This window comes from Anser brachyrhynchus, assembly GCF_964034855.1.
Source record: "Anser brachyrhynchus genome assembly, chromosome: 4".
Taxonomy (NCBI): Eukaryota; Metazoa; Chordata; class Aves; order Anseriformes; family Anatidae; genus Anser; species Anser brachyrhynchus.
The window spans coordinates 56,511,650-56,536,389 of NC_137698.1; the positions used below are offsets into that span (position 1 = coordinate 56,511,650).

The 24,740-nt window shown below is 34.5% G+C and overlaps 1 long non-coding RNA gene across 1 annotated transcript in view; it reads right to left on the reverse strand.

Annotated features, from left to right (window-relative positions):
* Positions 1-2,326: 2,326 nt before the first annotated feature.
* Positions 2,327-24,740, reverse strand: part of LOC308193835 — a 53,212-nt gene continuing 30,798 nt past the window's right edge. The window contains exon 3 of the long non-coding RNA XR_013949987.1: positions 2,327-24,699. This is a non-coding gene — a long non-coding RNA (uncharacterized lncRNA). The remainder of the gene's footprint in view (positions 24,700-24,740) is intronic.

Sequence of the window (24,740 nt, forward strand, 5' to 3'; positions counted from 1 at the left end):
TATCGTGGGTTATGACATTTTATGGAAATTCATTACTTGACACATTGTGATAAGGCATATTTTTTAAAAAGACTACAACTTTTTTTTTTTTTAAAGACTTAATCTGAAGGACAAACATTATATCCCAAAGTCATTTGTTACAGTGTTTAATTATCCCCACAAATGGGAACAAATCACTGAGGAAATTAACCCATGTTAGGCACAATGTCCATTGTGTATGTGATGGAAGGCTTTAGTCTTTGAGGAAATAATGTGATTTAAGGAGTAAGAAATATAAGATCGATCTGTTTTATACAAAAATTCTTCTCCATTGAAATTAACTGATCCATGATGTCTTGCTATTATTTTGGAGGCACTATTATTACTGATTGTTTGATTGACTGATTGTGAACTTTTTAAGTAACAGCTTTCTCTAAGTGCTTGTAAGTGAGGTTAATGATTATATTATTTGTCTTCATTAATCCTTATTACTTTTGCAATATATATGCAAGGTATATACTGTATTATTTGAATAAATTGAATTTGTAGTATCTGAATGTTTTATTTATACTGTATATACATTTAAGGATGGGAAGGAATGGGAATTAGAGATGAAAAGGGATGCCTCCTTATGTTGAAAGACAGCAGGGAATTCAAAGCAAAGAACAAATCTTGAGTTGTTAAGATGTTGTTGTGTTTCTGAATTTGTAGTACAATTATCTGAATGCTATATGTAACTTTGTTATCTACATGGAAAACCATTTGCAAACAGCGGAAAAGATTGCACTGTGTTTTGTCTTCCAGCTTGGAGACTCATCATACTAACAGAACTCTTTACATTTATTCCTAAAAGAGCAAAATAAGTTTTTAGCTCTTCTTAGTCTGCTAATGGTCTGCTAAAATGGCTCTAAATGTATAATAATTAGGCTGTCACACACAACTGATTCTGGAAGAAAAAAAAAAGAAAAAAAAAACTGCTAAATACATACTTCATTGTTTAAGTGGCTTAAAAATCACCAAATACATGTTATTATTGATCCCATACCTGGCATCATAGCTGGGATTTTCATTCGTTTATTAAATTCTAACAAATTTCTCCAGAGATCCCTCATATTTTTATCACTAATTTGTCTTAGATATAAGTGGATAACAATGTCCAAGAGGACCTTCACAAAATAGTATAAATTTGCTCTACAGAGATTATGTGGTGATAAAAGAGTTTGGTAGAAAAAAAAAGAAATTGTAGCTGAGGATGAATTGTATCTCAAGGTTTGAGACTGATTTAAAACCTTTATACCTAGATCTTGTGGCAAGTTGATACTGTATGCAATGGCAACTAGAATCTCCAATCAGGAATTCCCAGATGATGAATACTTCACTCAGGTTCATTCCATTAAGCAAATACTCAGAAATTCTTCAGAAGTATCTATTTTTAAATATTTCTTTGTAGGAATGGAGGCAGTAAAATTAGTTGTACTGGCACTGCGAACAGTCTATATTTATATTTAAAAAAAAATCACAGACTCATCAAAGTATAGTATTGTTAGCATATTTCTAATAAAAAGATTTTAAATATGTTAATGTGACACCTGATTTGTTGCTGACACTTAGATAAAGTCATTGGTTTGTTTCTTCTGAAACACTATAAAGTTATGGGAAATACCCACCTCAGTACCTAATAAATGATACGAAATGTCTAGAAGAATGAAAAAGCTTTTTCATACTTGGTATCTGAATAAATAGGCATGTTTTCTGATGTTTCTAAGTTTTCAAAAGGTTAGAAAAACAATTAAGTTGCTGTGTATAAAACATTGGTACACAGCAGCAGGACTATGGTGATGTCTACATGTTAGAGTGTCATGGTAAGAGCAAACAATTCAAGATTCTTTAAATATTTCACAGTTGGTTGAAGTAATTGCAATTACTTTGTTTTTCATGATGGACTGAGATTCCATACATTAAAATTTACCATTCAGAAATTGCTATGTGATAAATTGTTCATGTAGCTAAGCCATGAACTTCATTCAGTATACGGACTGTTGTTCCTAAGTAACATACATGGTTTTAAAGACATGCCCCCAGGTGTGTTAAAATCCTTTTAGAGTGTAGAAATTTTTAAGGAGACCCAGAATACATTACATTGCCATAGAAGCGGTAGAGGAATCTTTGTTATGAAAAAATGGTTTTTTTTTGTTTGTTTTTTAGGGAAATCACATTAAAGAATTTAAAGCTCTTCTGCTCAATTAGATTGCTAGCAGCATGAGTGTTCTTATATTAAATATCTCTAATTCTGTACAGAAAAATCTGCTGTGTCTACAGTTTTATTGTTGATTTCAATAATAGTTACAAAAAAAAAAAATCTTTGCAGATTACTTCATACTGGAGCATAATCTGGAGTAATATTTGAATTGTAGTTATGTTTGTGCTGTTGTGCTAAGTTGCCCCCTGTGTATTTCCATTAGCTTTATTAATGTTCCATGGGAAATTAATCTCAACCACTTTCTTTTATATAATTTCTGATTGTGAGTGGATGGATATCTTACTGCAGGATGCTGAGAGGGCTAGCCAAGAAAAATGTTGGCAATGTAATTCTAAGTTTATTAACTTGAGCCATGTGTTGTGATTTTAAAGTAAATTATATAGCTGCACTGACAAACTATCTAAATTAGTTCAAGTTTGGGTACCAACTAGGAGACTGAAACTATTTGTAAAGTTGCTGATATAGGCTCCAGTGAAATTAACAGGACTAGATTCCAGTGATACAAACTCATAAGTCATACTAAAAAATAATGCAAAACACACTGACATCATTGGCTGAAATTTTAAGGAAAAGTGACCATTTCATTTGGAACATTTGTCTTGACCATAACTGTCAATTGAACACAGGATTGTAAATTAATCTAATCTTGATGCAACTCAGCATCTGCATGCAAAATGAAGTCAGGAGACTTGCAAATTTGCTGTAAAGTATGTTTTATTTTTAATGCATTTGATTAGAAATGGAAGCTCAATGAGCATGAAAAGTCCACGAACTGTTATTTCATCTAGTTGTTACAGAAACTGACACATTGTTGTTCAGGAGTTCTAAAAGGAAAAAATAAAATGGGTTTCCTGGAAATAAATTTTTGATTTGAATTATTAATAAAGTTTATTAAACAGCTTAAAAGTGTGGAACTATATGTCTGGCATGTCTTCACTCCAAAAGATGTGTTTTTATGTGAAAACTTGTGTGATGTTCTTCCTAATATCACCACATGGGAGGCAAGACAGAGGTAGTTTGCATAACCTAAGAGCACATGTATCTCAAAATACCATGTAATGGGGACAAAAAACTTCTTCCAGTATAAAGCATCCAGCATAAATGTGCAATAGAACATTAGATATGAGGAAATAAGTTCTTCCAAAAAATGAATTCAGACTGATTCTCTTTACGACTAGACAAAGACTTTAAGGTGCCGTATCTACCATCATATCAGCATGCAGCATTGAGACATTTGCAAGAAATGGTGTCAAGCATTATTTCAGACATGTAACATTACCTATTACTTGTTATGCCATATTTCATTTAATTTGAGTGGTTGTGGAAAACTTTTTTTTGGAAGGCAAGAGGAACTCATTTGAAGTGTAGGAAGCGTGCAATAAGGATCAGGAAGTCACTGGTACGACTCACGTTATTTTTCATGCCAGATGTGATTATTAATTTGACTTAGTTTGTCTCTGATGATATAGTTACTGTTTCCATAGATGGTCGCTTTGAACATTCATACTGGATTTGTGTAATTTCTGCTAGTATCCATGCTAGAGGGAAATGTCATCGAGAGTCGGTCCATATATTTTCTGGTGATAAGGACATAACACAATGTTCAATACCACATATTTTCATTCTCTAGGCTGTTTGGACCTACACAAAAACCATTTGGAAAAGTACAAAAAGTAATATGGGTCAGCAGCTGCCTCAAATAAACAGATTGCTAGACTCAGGAGCAAACAGTAGCATACTGCAATGGTCCTGTTTCCAAGATTTTACAGACCAGTGATTTTTGAGGTTATTTGATATTTACAGGTACTGTTTCTTACAGTATGATTTGATGCATATGATGCACAATTGCAGCTTTATTGAAACACTGATCTGTATTCTCTTTGGTTTGCATTTTAATATTACGTAAGATTTTTGTTCTCATAGAAACACAAAATACAGAAGAACTGCAAATAGTAATTGCATTTTTGGCAAGAGAAATCAGATTGGCTTGCTTTTATTGTGGGAAGAGGAAAGATCACCTTACCATACTAGAACACCACAATTCTCATTCACAATGAAAATCTATCATCAGAAGCGAAGCTTTCAGTTATTCATGTATCTTTGAATTTGTATCTGTCTGTGGGGAAGAATTAACACATTCATGTCCTACAGCATGTACTGCAGATTAGACTTCAGATGGACTTTTCACAGATCACAGCCTTATTCTTTGGGATATAACTCAAGACTGAACCAGATATTTTATGATTTTTTTTTTCATGTTGACATGGTAAAGGGGAAATTCTTTTTGCATCCCCTGAAGTCCATCATAATTCTAAACAATCCAATGTCTTGTGCCTACCTAGATCATTAGAAAGAATCATGATGATATGAGGCAGGATTTATGCAGTTAAATAAACAGGATTGCAATACAGGAAAAAATGTCTTGTTTCATTTGACACAGGACATAAATTTAATATCAACTTCAGGTTATTAAGCACTGGAAATACTTAAGTAGAGCAACAGTTTAACCTAAGGTAGACTTTGGTACACACCTGCTCCGTTCCTCAGCTGTAGAAATGAATAGATATTGTATGCACAATTCTTAGACAAGTAAACAAGTCATCCAGGTCCTATTCCCAACTGGGATGCAACTTCCTCCCATTTCCAAATGGGATGCAGTCTGCTCAAAAGTAACGGTATTGACTCATCTTTACACATATGTAGCCATTTTTTCTTATTTAGACTGTAAACTTTTGTTAACAATAATAGTCTGTAGGAGTTGGATTTTAGCCTCAGTTGGGCCTAAAAGCATCTGCAGCAGATGCAACCAATAACACACTCCTTTCAGACCCAGTGCCTACAGGGAGATGAAAAATGAGCATATTTTGGCACTGAAATTTGCCTGACCTATTGTTTATCTAATCTGTACATTTTGGACCCTTTCTACATCTTGGAACTGTGTGTCATTTCTTTTCAAACAGACCTTATCTTCAGAGGACATGGGAAAAAAAATGAAATTAAGAAATGAATATTAATTTATTTGGGGCTTAGGGAGCATTTTACTTCTATGTTTATTCGTTTGCCTAGCTTTGATCTGCTATGTTCCAAAAAGAGCAGTGGAAATGATTTCAAAGACTCAGTGAGAGACAATAAACTTAACTTTGGGACTGGTGATAGCACCTGCAACTTTCGCTGAAGAATTCAACAGAGGTTTCAAGTGCTCAGCACCAATTTGGATTAGTTACTAGGAACACATATGACAAATCTTACCTTAACGTGAAATGGCCAAGTAATAACACTGAGTGACAAAAAAAAAAAAAAAAAAAAAGGATGAGAGAAGCTTAATGATGGTGGAGTGAATGATGCTGGTGTTATAAAACTTTATGCTTCTTTGCAGATTGGTGTATGTACTTAAGGCAAAAAGTGTCCTTATATTTGCCAGATTATATGACTTTGTGAAGGCAGACACATGGTTAGAAATTAGTTGTTCATATCCCTTTGGATTGATGCTGGCTAAATGCAGATCTCTAGAGGTGGATTGCATGATTAATCCTTTTTACCTGTGATTTAACTCATTTTCCTGTCACTTAATAAAATACCCTTACCAATAACAATGCTATGTTAAAACATATAATGATACTTCAACTTTTCCAGTGAATTAGTCTAACTAGCCTATTATGTTAATACAGGAGTTATTAAGTCACTCATTAATTCTGTCTGAAAGTATGACACCCAAGGAAGCAATTTGTGTTTGGTATAATTGCCATCATTTGAAAAGAGATTTTTGTGAAGCAAATTATTTTTTTAACACATTCAATTCCTTCTTATCAATCTCATAACTAATACCATTTTCTACCTGCTCAGCCATCTCATCTCCCAGCTTTGAGATTAAATCATGCTGAGGCATTACCAAACACCTTTCCTTGATCTATACCTTGCCTTTTGGTATTAAATCTGCCTGCAAGCCACTATACCATTTGCATGTCCTTGCCGTGCTGGATAGCATCACAAGCTGTATGTTATAAAAACATAAAATCTTTCAGCACCAATTACAGAGTTGCAAAGGTGCCGTTAGGTAGCTGTGACTGATCAATAAAGACTTTCTGTCTGGAGTTCCCTGATGAGAGAAATATCTTGGCTCTTGACCTTGCACTTTACACTTCATTCTGTGATATATTATATGTCAAGATTTAGCAGATGGTGAGAGATGCAATGGGAGGTGACTACATTACACCCTACTCTTGACTGATGCTCACTGTTACTTTAACTGCAGCATTTACATTACTCTGTCTTTGCCTCATCAACTTGAGAATTGAACTGTTGTGACTGGCACTCTATCACCTTTGACCATCATTTTTTGCAATAAATTTGCTTCCATTTTCTCTCTTTTTCTGCTTTCCTTTCATATAGCATTTTCCCTCTGCATTTTCTTTCTTGTGTTCATACCTATTCAGTTTCTTTTCTTTTCCCTCTATGGGTTTTATTTTGTTGTGATTTTTTAAAATTTATTTATTACTCTGTGTGTGTGTGTGTGTGTGTGTGTGTGTGTGTGTGTGTGTAGCAGAATAGCACTAACTATACAGGCCAGCAAGAAAAGCAATAGTGAAAAGTAAAACAAACAAACAAAAAATTCTATAATGCACTTTTCCAGTATACTTTGTCCCCTGCAGTCAAAAAAAGGGAACTTCAGAACAATTTTTCTAGTCTTAGCTTCAGCTAAAAGGATACAAGGTAAACAATGGATATTATTTTCAGGAGAATATGGATTAGGCACAGGTACCTCTTTTATTTAGAGTTTAAAATAGATGATACTGCAGCTGTTAATAAGCCTGAGATGTTATTTTAGTAAAAGTGCCTGACTAGCTGAAATTGCATTAGGTACAGATTACTGCTTTCACAGATGACACTATTGTTACACTGCTGTTTTCTAAAAATTAAATCTGTCTTTCTCTTCCCATTCGTTGTAACTAGGTAAGTAACCAAATGAAATTCATTAAATATGCTGCAGGGTGAGGGTTTTCAAAACAAAGTCCTCGGATTTGGCTATCTCCAGTAACGTCATTGCATCCGCATGGCTAAATCCCCAATTATCACTTAGAAAATGTACTAGCTGGTGTCAGACTTATTAGCATGATTATACATGAGGTGCTGAAGAGGGAAGATAATAATACCATTGCATAATTGTTTTTCTGTAATATGGATAGCACTGGGTTTCAAGTCAGACATTCAACAAATGTCTGACGTATCCCCATTAAAAGGGAAGATAAAGCTTCAGAAAGTTAATACTCATATTGTTTTACAGTCTTTAAAAGAATTAGGAATACAGATCTAAAGGTACTAGTAAGCATAGGTTAGTTACAATATCTGGAAAAAAAATAATAAAATGCCATGAAACTACACTTTGGCCACTGAACTTGGAGAGTCTTTAAAATGCCCTCATCAAGATAAATGTGCAGAATACAATTGCACTGTGAGGTGAATTAAATCTGTAGGTGAATGTGAGAAAAGGGACTATAACGAACCTGATGTCTGTATAACAAAGGATTAAGAATTTGCTTAAATTTATATAAGTGAAGTAGATGCCAGGCTGAAACACCTAGAGGAGGACATCAGCCCAGTTTACATAGCTGGAAAACCAGTCACTGTCCAAAATTATGATAAATGCATGACTCCACCTTATGAACTTAATAGTTTATAAAGAATTACATAGCTCATTCTTCATAAATATCCTTAAAGGTGACAGATATCTGCGTAAACGTGCATGAGTCCACAAAAATCTCAACCAAATACCTGATAATTAATTGTAGAATTTTGAAGATTAAAAATCTCAAGTATTGATTCTCGAAGAAATCTCATGCATCCCATCAGAACTAGAAGCAATTCTGTGTTATTAAACTGCCATAGATAAAAGAGCACAGAAGGTAAAATTCTGCCCCTATGAAGTCAAGAGCAAAACTCATCTTGACTGTTTTGGAACCAGTATTTCCCAGTGATTATATGAAAACCACAATATGCACAAACAACATGTGTGCATTGACACAGATGCACAATTTGCTGACAAAACTAGTTACAGGTAATCAGGGGATAATCACAGGTAACAAGAAAAGGAATAACAAGGGAATAAAAAGTATTAATTACCCAGACAACAACCTATATTCATAATAAATGCTCTCTGGAATAACATCTGCCAGCAAAATGAAGGAATACAAAAAATCTCTCTTTTTTTCTCAGTTCTGGAATTTAAACATAAAATTCTTGTTACAACTACATTTTTTTTGAATAAAAAAGGACAAATTTCTCACTCAAACATACATTTTCTTTATAAAACATATTCTGAAAAACAAGAATTTACATTAATTGAATGTAAATGTTCCGCTAATTTCATTGGGACTATCCATAGAATATGCTGTGTCCAAATTGACAAAGAAAAGCTATCCTCTAATTTTGTTTATGCATCTGATTTTCTTATTGACTATTACCTAGTAACAATTTTGTCTAGAGGTTCAGTATTTTCTTTTTATATAAGTATATTTGATAGAATAATTGATATAAAGATGAAAAAGCTGCAAGCACTAAGGTAATAATAATGATTTTTCACTTAGAGCACTGACAAAAGAATTAATGATTTATTGTGTACACTCGTTTGTTTGTCTGCTTTATTTTGACCATGCCTAACTAACCCTTGAGGAATATACGATCCCCAAAGTTTACTAGAAGTAATGCATTCAATCACTTAAGTCTAACTAATCTTAGTAAATTACATAAGCCTTGGCGACATTTCCTAACAGGCAAAATCTGAGCCGTAACAGAGTCGTATGTGATTCCACGTGCTTCACCTTGAAAAAGTATATCACCTTGGAATGAAAGTTGACTTTTAAGTAAACTTAAGCAGCACTTGATCTTGTTTTGACAGCTTGTCTTTGATGGCATGCATGTATATATCCTTCAGGAGGTTAATGTAAGGTACCTACTTTCCAGGTAAGCAGTGAATTTAATATATTGGAGTTATCCTTTCTTAAGGATCTTGCTTGCAAAATTAATCTCCAGTCACTTATAAAAGCTTTTGCTTTAGGCACTAAAGTCATGTGACGTAACAGCTAACTCAACCTTTTGAAAAATAATTACCTGAAGAAAATGTAGCTCTACTTCTGATTGTAGAGAGTTCAGAAGATTTTTCATTGATTTCAGCAGAAGTAAGCTTAGGTACTTTGTTATCAGTACATCTCAAAGGGAATATACTCCACATTCAAAATGAGAATTTATACTTCCATAAATATATTTAAGACTAGACCACTTGGATCAAGGCGACTTTGCTTATGCCTTTAGACAGGTTGTTTTGAGTCTACTTGAACATACTATGCAAACAGTCTTTATACCATATATTCTGTTTGAATGAAAATATACTGAAAAGCTAAACTTACTCTGATTCATGTCACACAAAAATAAACAGATCTGACAGGACTAGTGGTCCTGTTAAAGGATTTTCAAAGACTATACGGGCCTCTTTTAAGAGGAAAGCCGTCTTTAATGCTTCTACTCTTTACAGACAAGTATCTTCACAGATTTTAATATTAGTTTTCTGTTCAAAAAGCAGTCATGATATATTTTTTTGCCAGTACTTCTCAGACAACATCCCGTTTTAAGATCATCGCTTCAGCATATGATGCTTTATTGTACATAGTTCAAGCTTTTCAAACTAATTATTACAGAAATTTAGGAGGAGAATAAAATATGATCTAATTAATTCTCAAAATAGCAAGCCTTTAAAGGACTGACGTGTATTACTTTAAAATACTTTTGCTTATGAAATGCAATCCAGGGCCAAAACTAGACTGTAATAAATTGCTCACTGTGAAAAGGAGGCTTGTTTTCCCTTTCACTGCTCTAAACTGTTAGAGTGGGATCAATCTCTGCCCTGTTTTGCTAGTAATTTATTTTTAATAATACAAGAAATGCTCCCTTAAGTCTCTGATGTAGATTTTCTGAAGTCAGGGAAGAAAGTTAATTTGAACACATCTGCACCATCAAACATAATTGCTTCATAATATGCTGATTCAGTACATCATTCTGTCATTCCACTTATGTGAAAAAGATGGTAGTGTACCATTCAAGAGTGAGCTATAGGAATGGACATTTGCAACAAGGAAAAATTTCAGAAAGATTTCCAAGGAAGTACAAAAATCAGTTGACACTTAACAAATACATACATTTTGTAAAACTAAAACAGTGATTAAAATAAATAAAATGAGATTCTGACTAAAATAATCAAAGTTCAGTTCAGGTGGATTCAAGAAATAGCAATTCCTATATGCATGCACTTGTAGGATTTGTTGGTGGTTTTCTATGGTTTGGGGTAATATATTTGTTGAAGGCCACATTAGAACTACCTTGAAAGAAAATATAGATACCAGAAAATATTCTTTTTACCTTGCAATTTCTTAGTATTCCTTGGTGTCCCTGAATATAGGTGCTGATTTTTTGACTCCGAAGGGACAGTTTTATTATGTCCTGTACATACCTGACACGTACTATGAAGAACAACCGAAAGGATGCAACAGAGAATTTATCCAGCATCTGAGTAGCATCAGGCTTGCCAGGAATGCATTTCATGTAAATTCCCAGAGGAAATTTGTTACAAATGTGTGAGCAGAAATATAACATTTTCTTGCATTTTACCATGTCATTGATATTTTTGTTAGATAGTAATTTTTACATCCTGCCTTTTCTAGGTACACCACTGTTTGGTTTTATCTTTAATGACAGATAATTATTCATTTCATTAGACATAAGAGCAACACATAGCGTCTGCATGCTGCACCACCATAGAATTGCATTGTCCCTTCAAAGGCCAGGGAATCATTCCTCTCACTGTGCAAATGGCACCATGATTGCCTGGTGTTTTCATGAGCCCTTGGTGTGTGACACAGATTGCTCTTTGGGCTTTGAACTGTTTCAAACACAGATGGAAGGAACTGGTTCAGTGAGCACAAGTTACCTGTGTTACAGCATGGGGAGCTGGAAATCTGTGCCTGGCTTGGTAAATCACGAGAATAGGTAGGTTGCAGCTGCCCGGTGTGTGAGTCCTTTGGAGGTCGATGGTACTCCATGCCCACAGCACTCTGACCCTCTGACGAGTTAAAAGAGGAGTTGTGACTGTGTTGCTCTGCAGAAAGCAAGTTGCCTTTTTAGAGGCACAAACTTCCAGCTGGGTCTGTCTATTGGAACAACAGACATTTCGGTGACTCATGCCGCCAGTTGGGGTTTACCAATATTTTACGGGGTTATAGGTAACTGAAGATCATGGTGCCCCATCTGTGCATAGTACATTTGAATGGGATCAACCAGTTCAATGAACCTGCATACTGTATTTAAAGCCTACAGCCAGTTAAATAACTAAAGGTATGAAGGAAGAAATAAAGAAAGGAAAATACACTGAATTGTTTTCTGATTTGTGCTTCAGCCCCAAACCTCACATTTCCTGGCTAGCTTGAAAGGCAGATTGAGTTTCTACAAACCATGATCCTGGGCAGGGAAAAATTAAGACATTTATGAAACTTCCTTAGAAAGAAAACCACAGAATATGAGGTGGAAAATTTTGTCGTAAAATCTCAATTTTTAGCAATTTTATGAGTGTAAATAGAACACCTAGCTTGGTATATTTTGTCATCCTGCTGTAGAAGAAATTCACTTCTAGATTAACAGATTCTGAAAGATCTCACTAAGAACATTTATACATTTTTAACATACTGAAGAAATTTTCAACAATTTAGGCTCTCCATAAAAATTTCACAGCTGTGAGTCTTGTGGTAGTAACATCCATTGCAGGCTATAATTCACAGAGGAATATGGGTCAAACCGTTACACGACACTAATGCTTACTTTTTAGCAAGTATCAAAATACTGGGGTGGTGGGAGGTACTGTTTAAAAAAGGAAAAAAAGAATACAATGGATTATATGAAGATAAACCCCGCAACTAGGTTCATGTTCATGCAACAATGACATAAAAGAATAAATATGTTAAATAATAATTATTATTATTATTAATTATTAAATAATACTTTATTATTATTATTATTATTAGAGGGTCCAGCAAATAAATTTTGTATCAGGCAATAGATAAATTCAGCACTGAACCACTGATGTCTGTTTGGAATAACTAAACTCTCCAAGAATAAACAGGACAGACATGCTAGAATACATTTTTTTTAACATTTCTTTTACAAAATTTTTTATATATTTTATACTCAGTGTCATTGAAGTCCTTGCTTTTACCTTTCATTAACCTCCTGATGTCTTGTGACACTGTATTCCTTGAATAAATGACATCTACATGCATATATATGTGTGTATGTGTGTTTATATAAAGAGAGGAATTTTCACAGTCTGGTTCTGCCTGCTGCACATTGGCATTGTACCAGTTACTATTGAGAAAATACATCCTTAGAAACTGAGCACTTGCTATCCATGCATTTAAAACTCAAAAGAACTGCAAAGACTTTGAAATCTAAGGAAAAGCAGATTCCTTTCATCCAGATTTATTCCTTAAACTACCAGATGAACTCTATAAACTAAACACAGAAGGCTGTAGAAGGTGGATTACACAGCAATAGCTGGTATTAATGGTTGAGTTCAGCCCTGGCATAAAGGCATGGTGTAGACAATGCAACCTTTTTGTAGATTGCTTTTCTTGTTACTGGCTTGTCCTTGTGCACCCTAGATAGGGTGTTACACAAGCTAACACCCACACTCACTGACACCATTGTAACCATGTAATTTCCACTTTGAATAGCTCCTCCACAGAACTGCAGTCAAAGAGTGCGTGCTGCACTGCCTGTACTCTGTGTCACAGCCATTCAATTATTTTTTATTTGCTTTTTTCCTGATAGAACTGTGAACACTTTTTTGTTTGATTTTTCATTTGAAATTAGGTCTATACAGATGGTAAAGGAAAAAAATGAAATGAAAATGAACAGTATAGTGGAAAAAATACTCTGACAGCAACTCTGCAGATATTCTGCACCTAAATATCATGCCCTAGCACTCAGATTTAATTCACTGTAACTGAATTTGTGTTCTCCTAGTGCACACTGGGGGAAAAATCAGGACCTTGGAGACAATCTAAAGCATATCAATCAATATTTGCAACTTTAAAATTCCTCATATGGATTCAGTGAACTCAATTTTCTTCTATAAAGCTTCTGTTGGCACAATACACAGCATAGCTTTCTAACTACTGATACATTATGTTGCTGGCATGGATCTGTAATTTTTCATTAGCTAGTCATTCAATATTCCCAGTTTTCTTTACACCAAAATAGAAGGGATGTTCTTCAGTTATTGCATTGGAAAATGCTCTTGGGTATATTGTACCTAAAGGGAACAAATTCATTATATAGCTGCACAGTATAAAAGTGCAATTACTCCAAGCTGACAATTACTTTTTGAGATACTAAAGTTTACTGTTTTGATGATGGCTGTAGTTTTATTTTTAACAGATAGATCAGCATGAACAATTTTCGTAATAGTATGCAAGCTACTCAGTTCACATTCATCAGTTGTATTGATTTTACCGTGACTCTTCAAAGGAGATCAAATATAATAGAAGGAAAACGTTAAACAACATTAAGATCCATATCCATTCTGGGTGTTTGCCCAGTGTAACTCCAGTATTTCAGCAGAAAATTACCTTCTTCATCCAAGATATAATCATACACATAATCTGCCAGGTGTGTACATGTAGCACCGTGCATGTTATTAGACAGAGGAAAGGGAGGGGATCAGAAACTTTCCCGAAAGCAGGAACAAACCCAAACACAGCAGGGTTAATGAAGCCTCTTAAAATTGCAAGGGGTGAATATATATGTACATACACACGTACAGACACACCTGTGTGTACCAGGTAGGTAAGGGCTGATGAGATGGGAGCCTGGAGGAGACTGCAGGGCTGCGAAGTGAGCAGGGAGCCCAGGCGGGCTGGCGAGCTTCCTTCTCTGCTTTTCCTGCCTCAGGCCTACTGCTTTTAGGCTCTGGGCCCCCTGCCCTGCCCTGCCCCCGGTGCTCCTTGTCTCCAGCTCTTTTGTCTTGCCAATCTCCTTCCTGTGTACTGGAGTTGCCCTCTGCCTGGTGGCCCGGGCCCCCTAAACGCCTCCCGCCTGCGGTGCGCCCATCGCTGTCTGTTGGCCATCTCACTGCTGCCCTGCTTGTGCAAAGCTGCGCTAAGTGGCTGTGCCACTGCAGCCTTACACAATACTTGCACGCTGCCCCTGGTTACACAGGCTGCATGCACGTTCAAGGCAAGTTAGTATTAATTATACAGGTGTCACGGGCCTCTGTTTTTGCTACATAGCAGTTTATCTTAAAGGAAACTTCAGATCATACGAGCCACTTTCAGCTAAGTACCAGATAAGTACTGGCATAATATAAAATAGATTAGCATCCTGTAGCTGAATGCCAAGTGGAAGAGATAACAGCAGAAAGGGTGATTATCATAAAATGTGTCTGTTTTCTTCGCATCTCCATTCCACCAGGTTACATGAAAATACCTCTCATCAGCAGAATGAATTCAGCTCTGCCAGGAGGCTGTGGCTTCTAAATTTAAGGGGAAATATTCTCTGTCTCTCCTGATGTAGCTCTTCCATTTTATTATTATTATTATATATATATATATATTTTACAAATTATTACTTATTGGCTTAGATAGCATGTAACAATAACCTTCCGCAGGTTGGTGGTATTGCCTGTATTTGAGAAACACACCTAGGGGGTAGGCCTTGCAGGGAAGGAAAACCCTAGATTATTACAGCCATAACAGCTACTGATTTGGTTACTCTTTATGAAGCTGAGAGTCTGCAGTTCAGTCACATTTCAGAACAAGATAATACTAAAATTTGAATCTGAGGCTCCTTCAGCCCAGCAAGTGTCTAATCATCAAACTCTAAGTTATACAGAATGATTTTTTTTTATCAATGGTGGTTAAGTCCTATATGGTGCTTAATGGTAGTTAAGTCCTATTCCAGGTTTAGTCATTCATTTTCAAAATGTGTCTCTTTTTCTAAAAAACAAATAACTATGAAATAACATTTCCACTTGACATTCTTCTTCCCAGAACGAAATAAAATAATAATTTGCATATCTGTTTCATAACCTGCATTTATCAAGCTGTGTTAAACTCTGCATCTTCACATTATATCTTAGAAAATAACTTTTAACAATATAGATTTCTCTATTTCATGGTCTGTTAAGCATGAAGAAATACAAAAAGAGTCACCTGTTCAAATGATGTTGTCATATCCTTGTATTCAATATAGTGAGTCAGCATTACCTGTTTTATTTGATTTCGTTTGACTCAGGGTGTTATGATTTGCCTCTAAAAACTGAAGACATAATATGAGATTGGTGAAGGAGAAGAAAAAGATGCCAGAAGCTGAATGATTTAGCAGACTTATTTCAGATTTAGCCTTGCTACTATCAGATTTCTTACTGTTTTTATCACCTAGATAGTCATCATAAAGTAATTAATGTTACTGAAATGTGCAGATATAACCTCTGATGAGATGACTGGCTAGTGGATGAGAGGAGAGCAGTATTTATCCTACTTGTCATGCTGTCTCCTAGAACTTCATGTTCTGGAGCCTGGAGAAGATGCATAAGCCTGGAGAAGAAAAGGCTCAGGTGTGCTCTTTTCAATGTGCACAGATGCTTAAAGGGAGGGATTAAAGAAGATGGAGCCAAAGTCTTCTCAGTAGTGCCTGGTGGCACAAGAGGGAACAGGCACAAGTTGAAATAACAAGAAATACCATAAGAACATACGAAAAGCTTATGTACTATGAGGACTGTCAAACACTGGAACTTTCTAATGTCTTTATGCTTTTCTAAAAACTGTGAACAACTCACTTTTTTTTTTTTTTGTCCTCTGATTACAAAATTGATTATTTCAACTTATCTGTTGCAACCTGTGCTCTCTTTTGAAATTCATCTTAGTTTTTTTTTTTTTTCTGAACATTTCCTCATGCTGACAAAGAAAAAAGAGTAATTTTGAATACTTTTTCTGTCATGTTCTAGCATGTCTGCTTCTCTTCTTGTTCTGCACAAATACAAAAAGTCTGTTGTATCACACAGGTCATTAATGAAAATACTGATGCTGTAGACCCTGGGAGAAAAATAAAATAAAATGATAATAATAATAAAGAAGATACATCTCAAAATATCCCTTACTTTTGGCAGTAAACTAATGAGACGTGGTCATGGAGAGAAAGGCGTAGTTAGGCATAACTTTTGAAAAAAAAAATGATTTTGAGATATAATATAAAAAAAAAAAAGATGATTGTGGATGCCACATCCATGGAGGTGTTCAAGATCAGGTTAGGTGAGGCCCTGAGCAACCTGATATAGTGGGTGTCGTGCCTGCCTATGGCATTGGGGTTGGAACTAGATGATCCTTGAGGTCCCTTCCAACCCAGGCCATTCTATGATTCTGTGATTCTATGAGATCATTTCAGATAGGTTTTCAAGATGGCTAACCAATTTGATAAGTCTATGTTACATGGAAGTACTCTAACTTATAATTTCTGAAGTTTCGGATGAGCTTTTACTCACACTTTTTACTCATGCTACTCATGTAGCACAGTAGCATCCAGATATTTGGAGCTGCTCTTTCTAAGGAAGATTTCTGTAAAAAAAAAGGTAAATCTTTTGGCATCATCATGGATGGATATCCTTGTTCAGTGCCTAATAAAACACTATGATTGTTCTTTCGCTGACTTTTAATATGCTTATGAAGTCACCTCTTGTTACTATTGATGCCTTTCTGAATTTCATTTTTATCTTGTCTTTTCTAACTTTGCTTCTGTTTATTTTTTCTTGATCTTGCTGAGGTGTTATATAGAAAATATTTCCTTTCTTTGTAAAACCATGACAATGTAATGCAGCTTTTCTGAACTTCATGCCTGTTCTATATATGTCATTCAAATTCAGCTATGTTACCTCTGCGTATGTTCATGCATACTTCTGTATGCATTTAAAAAAAACATATATGTACAGGAATGACAACAAATATAACTAGAATTACATTTTTCAGTTTAGTAAATCTATATTCAAAAAGGTGAAATTACCTTCACATTTTTCATTAAAAGCCCAGAGTTTACTAATATCAGGTATTACAGGGGAATGCATTTAATTAATCTTTTTTACAAAATAAGCATGCATAACAATGAATTAATTTCAATGTTTCTAATTTCAATCTATAAAATGAGATGTCATCTTCTCAACTGCAATTACTTACTTTAGTAACAATCATTACCTAGACCTGAAAATTTGTAGTATGAAAGCAAAGTCTCCCAATGAGATTTTATTGCAAGAATTTGAGAGATCATATTTCTTATAGTAATGTGATTGATTTTCTTGAAGTGTCATCTTTTTCACACAATCTTCTGTAAAAATACCTTCACTGTATAAATATCAGTAGGAAGATAAATCATGTCTTTTTATCTCTATTGTTACTGTGAAGGTTTGGGATTTTTTTTGTTTTTTTTTTTTTTTTTTTTTTTCTGACAGGTTAGTCAGGAGTTTAACACAGCTAAACAAATAAGACAGCCAAAAAAAACAACTATAGTTTAGTTGTTTCTTCCGATACACATATTCATCATTACGTACCTTGAAAAGTCAAAATCAAGCATACTTTATCCAGTAAAGAGGCAGTATATGATTTTTATGGGACCAAAAGAAGAAAAAGAAAGAAAAAAGAAAAAAAAAACACCAAAAAAAAAACAAAAAAACAAACTGTAATATAATATATTGAAAAGGGAGATGAATGATTTTCTTATTTTGTATTTATAAATGAAATATAGCAAATAAGTGAGCATTGTTTATATATGTATTTGATTAGTGTTCTATTTTTGTCACAGAGATTACAGATTTACTCTAAAATTCATACAAGAAAAGGTGAGGCATAACAGGCATCAAAAATATAGAACAAGTTTATCAGATAAATGTATGTCAACTTTACAAGAAAAGCACAGTAGATGCAAAAGAACTGTGGTTTTGAGCACCTGAAATATAAGCTCCAACTCATTACAATATTTAAAAAACATTTTTTTTCTCTCTTTACAGCAACTCAGGCTTTAATGTGATTTTGTATTTTTTATATTTATTTATTTATTATTTGAACCTAGAGACACCACAGTTTTTATATAAAATTGCTTCCTTTCAGAAATATTTAATTTTCATGCAATATGTTGAAGGTAAAAAACAAAGGGCCATCTAGTGTACAGTTTTCAGACTTCTTTTTCTACAGAAGTTTGAGCAAATAGTATGTTAGTTGATATGCATTGTATCTGTATTTCTCTTCTGGTCTTTATCACTATAAAGATTCACACATTCAATCATTTCAAATGCTTTTCACATTTGAAATCACAATATTTTTCACATATTACTACATTTTGTTCTTAATTCTGCCATTGCTTTTCCCTACAATTTTAGTGAGTTAATGCAATTAACGCTCACTTTCTCTAGAACAATATTCATGTTTTCTTGTCAGGATGAGAACAGCATTCTCATCTTGTGATGCATACTGGAAATATATAAAAATAATGTTTATATAATAAAATATATGCAAATAGATAAAGTCAGAAATGGAGTGGCAGAGGTGAAGCAGGAAACAATGAAGTTGTTTAAGGAATATTTTCTAGTTCTATATCCTCAGAACACTGGATTTAAGTCAGTCCTGTAATATGATTTCATGTCAAGATTTAATTTAAATTTAAGAGATACTGTTCTTCCCTTTATTTAATCATAAATGATATCTTGTGAGTAGAATATAATAGTAAAGAATTGAGAAATGAAACTCAGAAAGCTGTGAACAGTGTAGGAAAAAAAAATGGCTTAGAAATAAAGAGTAATGGGAAAAAAAAAACACAAAAGAAATATATAATAGATTTTTTTAAAAGTTATCAGTAAGGCCTCATTAGTAGTTCTTTTCTTCAAAAAGTTATGCAAAGAATTGCTTCATTCTAAACCTTCCTTCCATAGCACAATATCACTAAAAAGATAAAATACTGTTCATATGTATTATTTACATGTTAAAACATGTAAATTATGTATCAAATCATAACTCAACAAATGAAAGTACATAGTGTTTACAGTTCATTGTGTATCAAGCTGTAGCAACTTGACAATGGAGTTGATTAAACTTAGGTCAAATCCTATGGTCATTTGGCTTATGCTACTGAAGTCTCTGAGATTAATTAACCTAAGAAGTATAATTAGTGTCATCTGAGGATCTTAAAGTGAAACATTTAAGAGGAAGAAGAAAAAAAGAGGTTGAGTTTGAAAATGTATAAAGTTCTATAAGTATTCTAAATATCTTCAACAACATGTCTTTTCATCTTTAATCCAGTGGAAGCTCTTTCTGTGCTGTAGCTTTTAACCATATAAACCCCCAATAATGACAAATATAACTTGCTCTGACTGCAAAATATCTTTACTGCTAAAATCCTGTATCAGCCATGTCATACTTGCTGAATGTATTTACATTGGTGCATCACTGGCCCTATTAGCCCATTTAAAAAACAAACAAACAAACAAAAAAAACAAAAAAAACCTGTCTGACTAGGTGTTTTAATCACAGCACAGTCCACGGAGAGTCACAAGTTATATTTTACCCTGAAAAGGAAAAAAATAATATTCTCCCCTACTAAGGCATCTACAGATTAGGGAGACTGGGTCTCCAGTAATTGCTCCAATGAAAATTTAAATACAGTTTATAAAAAGTCAAGTGATCCAACAGAAAGGACAGAGGACAACAGAATATCATATAGTTTTTTAGTGAAAGCATGATCAAAGAAGATGGATCTTGCACATTTTCCTGTCTTCAGGCAAAACTTCTGTATACTGAGAGGATAGAGGAATCACTATGTTATTGGGCTGCTGATATACTTTTTCTATTCTACAATTCAAAAATTGTAGCTATTCCATGTCATTTGAGAAAAGATTTTGGTAGTGGATTTTCACTGGAAAAGGTGCCTTCCTGATTTCTAGGGTTAACGTTAGTGCCACAGACAAATGTGTGGGCCATTGACTACCTTGAGGTTAATCTAACTGTGGAAAGGTACTAGATATAACATAAGAAATTGCTGAAATATAGAGAAATATAACAAATATGATTTGAGAGGTTGACAGAGTTGGGTAACTCCAGGAAACATGGATGGACCTCAAATGTGCTGATGAAGGAATTAAAAACTGCCAACTCCACAGGATGTTGGACAGGAATATTGGGAACCTTTGGAGGAGCACAATATTCCAAGGCCAAAAACACCTATGTAGCCATAGCAGTTATACCAGTTATATATGGCTGATACTACACATTGATGCCATATCTGGGTATAGGTGTCATAAAAATCAATGATCAATGTTTATAAATACCTGAAGTGTGGGAGACAGAGGGATTTGGCCAACCTCTTTTCAGTGGTTTGTGGGGACAGGACAAGGGGCAATGGCCACAAAATGGAGCACAGGAAGTTCCGCACCAACATGAGAAAGAACTTCTTCACGATGAGGGTGACAGAGCACGAGAACAGGCTGCCCAGGGAGGTTGTGGAGTCTCCTTCTCTGGAGATATTCAAGGCCCGTCTGGACGCCTACCTGGGCAGCCTGCTCTAAGGAACCTTCTTTGGCAGGGGGGTTGGACCCGATGATCTCTCGAGGTCCCTTCCAACCCCTACGATTCTGTGATTCTGTGATTCTATCATCAGACATAAAAAATTTTACAGCCTTCTCTGATACCAGTCCTTGCTAAACCTTAGGGGCTGCCAACAGTGTTATCTAAATCAGAGACAGCTTAACAGGGGTTCCCTGGGTCAAGTTCCAGGTCCAAAAATCTCCATTATTTTCCTCTACACCACTTTGGTAGATTTTCTTTTTTATAAGACCATCAGCTCTCAGCACTGATGATAATAAATGTGTGATATAGGGACTATATTACTCTATGTAATTGATAACAGAAACAGTTGAAGGTAAGTAAGTAACTTCATAGACCAAATTATGTTTCTAGCTGAGGCTGGCTTCTGGAAAGTCATTTAAAAATGAGTGCTGTGTTACTCAGGACAGTCTTCAAGGTTATGACAAGTATTTTCTGTAGAATAGTGAAAAATACATTTACGTTTCCTCATATCCAACCCTAAATTAATTTGTTCTTATACAGATTTCAGTCTTGTAAAGAAATATGTGCATGATTATCTTCAGGGAAGAGTATTCTTGCTGGACGCATAAAAATTAAGCTACTGGCTTGGTTTTTTTTTAATGAAAATGGAAAAGGAAAACAAAATATTTCCTTAGACAAATAAACTAGAAAAGATGAATACCTCTTATTCTTGAAGTACCTAATCCAATAGAAAAAAAAAATAAAAATCTATATAGCAGCCAGTTATCCAGGTGTCATCATACATATAGGTTGACTGCATGCCCAAAATGAAACCAAATATGTGCACGTTTTTCTGTTCCTTTACATACTTTGCATCTTGTAGATAAAGCATGGTGCTGTACCAAATTAAAAACAGAGGCTGCAGATATTATAAAAGTTCAAAAAAAAATCTTTAAATGAGAATACACTATTTTTCACATCCCTTAAATCAAATCCCTTTAATCATTCTGTAAGATGATAGCGGGGCTACCAGATGATTGTTGTTAGCGGGGCTTGTTTTATAAAGTAGTGAAAGAAATCTTGCTATCATACTGTGATTGTCTGAATATACATCCTTCCATAGGATTCAATTTGATTTGACTAAACTTTTAATTGAACTGCAAAATGTCAGGCAAAAATATTTATATCTTAACTGGAAAATGTGTTTTTATTCTTTGATTATGGGCACAGTAAATCTCATCATTAGCTTTAGTTCTTTTTCTTCCTGAAAACTCAAATGCCTATGGATTTATTTTTTAGACAAATGAAGTAAAAATATTAGTTTAAGATAATTTATATATTTTAAATACAGTTGTAATATGTATTTATTTGACATGCCCACATATAATATCTCTGTCCAAGGAATAGTTTCATCTGCAGAAATGCCTTTCTAAGATCTTTAATAAATTATACTGACCAAATAACTAAAAAGAGAAATAACCAGGTGAAGGGAAAAATTACTGTGTACAATTGATTCCTGTTCCTTATGCAGAATATATCTATCAAAACTGGTTTTACAAGTTTTGTTAATACCAAATCAGTTATTATTACAAATTAGTCAACCATGATATTGTAACTTTTTGCTGTAGAAAATTATTGTTGTGGTCACTAGATGATGCTTAGCCCCCAATAAGAAGCTGAAATTAGAAATTGTAGGATAGCTTGCATTCCTGAAATTTGAAATACAAAGCAGAGGTTTCTTTAAATACTTTGGTTGATTGGTTTCTCTACTGCAAAATACAAAAGTGAGGTTACTGAGTTAAGGGAGCTGCATCAAGAGCTGATTAATAGCCTCTGAGTGAGTGAATATGTGTCTGCCATCCTACAGCAAAGGCCATATGTTACACTATCACTTTCATTCCAAACTGCATCTTAGCCCAGTGACAAGAATAATTTCTGACAAGCAAGGAAATCGTCTAATACAAGAGATATCATAATTTGTAACAGCAGAATTGTTGAATGACCTATGGTCCCAAGACTTACTCTTAGGCAACGTACTAAGGCTTCATCTAATAGTGCCAGTGTTTGTCATCTCTGAAAGGAGCTGAAGAAAATGTCATTCAAAGTCAGTGCTTTAGAGTGCTGATTGCAAGACATGAATTAATGAAGCTTCTTCTAGATCAAATAAGCTCATGGTAGATATCTGAGAAGTACAATAAATGATGAAAATTGTTATCACTGAGGAAATAATAATCTGTTGGAGAAAGTGTTAGAAACGGCATTACATTTAGAACTGATTTTAAGATGTCAATATGTTGCTTAGAGCAAATAAGGTCTATTTACTCTATTATGCATACAAACTGTTTATTTTGCTTTTAAATCATAACACTTAAAATAATATTTCTGAATACACAGTTCTTCAGATGTTTGTTACCATATTGCTTTTTTCCCAAGTGACATAATATTTAATTTAACAAATCAAGATGAATTTTATGTTCTTAAAATGTTAGCAACTGAAAACTGATCAGAGAAGCTGAAGTTCTGCTTATTTCAGTGAATGTAGTCATTGCAACAATATCTACAGTTGAAAAAGAGTAAATATATTATTTTGTGAACTGGTATTTGGCTAATTTCCGAATACAATTAGTGAATTCTAAAGAATTTACCTTAAGTTAACCCCATAGTTTTGTTCTGGTCTTTTTGTAACACCAATTTGTCTTGTATGCTTCACAGAATTTTGGCTATTTAGAAGGTCTAACAGTCTTACAAGGGCCTTGGCAGCTCTCTTTCTGCAGGGTTCTCTGCAAATACAGACATTAAAAATATGGAGAACTAAGATTTTCTATAACTCACTAACCTGTATTACATGTCTCAGGATATATCTCACAAAGACTGATTTTAATTCTGAAATTAGTGAGAATGTCATGACTAGAACAGGATTTTTTTTTTTTTTTGATCAAAATAAGGAGTGTTTATTAGAAGATTCTGCTTGTACTTGTTTTGGCAGAAATCATTATAAATGTACACAGAAATCTCAGTACCTCTGAAAAGGTATAGGCTAATTCAAATATTTCAAACCTCTGAGGAAAATATGAATGCACAAGTCTTCTGCTTCTCCTTACCACCTCTTTCTCACTTCCCATCATGTTGTATGGTAAAAATAAACACACCATTTGTATCTACTGTATAAAAGTTTCAGATTGAGAAAGCATTTATTGTTGTTTCTGTTGCTGATGACTAATCAGGGAGAGGGCAGGCAAAAGGGAAAAGCTCTACTGGAACCCTCTGTCCTGAATGGAGTGACCGGGTTCCCCATAATTCATAGTTAATGCTCCACCAAAGGGGAGCATACCCTTCAGGCTAATAGGAAACTGTGTTAGGGAAGTTTTCATTACAAAAAGAACTGGGCAGATTTAAGAGACTGACTGGAGAGAGGAACACATCTGCTTACGGCCAGCCAGGAGCTTCCATCTGTGTAACATTCTGGTTTTCTAAGTCTGAACTTGTTTTTACCATGTGTGAAGCTGGAGCAGCTGTGCTATTCCCTAAACAGCTATAATGGCTATGATACATGGGATTCACCTTCAAAGACAAGTTATGCTTGATTTGGAGAAGGAACTTTCTCTATTTCTTTGTCCATTTCTATAATAAACAAAAGATATCCCAACAGACTTCTGTGCCATTTCATATGGCTTGATATTCAGTGATTTCTGCAAATACCATCTAGCAAAAATTTTGACGTTGCATGAGACCAAGATGCCGTTGGCCTAAGGTGGCAGCCTAGGATTGATCTTCAACATGGTGGATGGATTCCCCCAAGTATATTTGAAGAGCTGTGCTTCATATTTACTCCAACTCCGTTCTCATCTGTAAAATGGAAAATAACACTTTTCTGCTTAGCACACAAG